This window comes from Frankliniella occidentalis, unplaced genomic scaffold (genome assembly GCF_000697945.3).
Source record: "Frankliniella occidentalis isolate FOCC.00 unplaced genomic scaffold, Focc_3.1 Scaffold607, whole genome shotgun sequence".
NCBI classification, from domain to species: Eukaryota; Metazoa; Arthropoda; class Insecta; order Thysanoptera; family Thripidae; genus Frankliniella; species Frankliniella occidentalis.
The window spans coordinates 8,362-8,715 of record NW_026267723.1 but is presented as its reverse complement, the minus strand read 5'-3'; the positions used below and the strand labels follow the sequence as shown (position 1 = coordinate 8,715).

General features: G+C 65.3%; 1 protein-coding gene across 2 annotated transcripts in view; it reads right to left on the bottom strand.

Annotated features, from left to right (window-relative positions):
* LOC127751611 (uncharacterized) overlaps positions 1-354 on the bottom strand; it is a 10,417-nt gene that overhangs the window by 5,125 nt on the left and 4,938 nt on the right. Inside the window, exon 2 of one of the 2 annotated variants that reach the window (XR_008012180.1) lies at positions 7-340. The exons of the other annotated variant lie outside the window; for it this stretch is intronic. The gene's annotated coding sequence lies outside the window, so the exon portion shown is untranslated. Of the gene's footprint in view, positions 1-6; positions 341-354 lie in introns of those variants that run through there. 2 annotated transcript variants of the gene reach the window in all.

Genomic DNA, 354 nt, shown 5'->3' with positions numbered 1-354 from the left:
CCAACTCCTTGTACCAATTGTTGTCGATCTCCAGCACCTCCACGGCGGACCGTCCCGACCACGCGAGGGCCTCAACCAGATCGACCCCGACGTGAGCCGAGGTGCGGGCCGCGGGGCGGTACTTCAGGGTGAGCTTGCGGAGCTTGGGTGCGCGCCGCAGCAGCTCCGTGGCCCCGAGGACCCCTGTCCGCATGTCGGGCGTCACGTACAGCCTCACCTTCGTCACTGACGGCGCTAGGGTCTCCATGCCGGGGAGCATGGAGCAGGTGAGCTCCCTGAGGTTGGGCATACATTCGGGAAGAGATCCCGTCGTTGTTGTGGTTTCTCCGAGGTAGACCACCTCGAGGGTAGCGG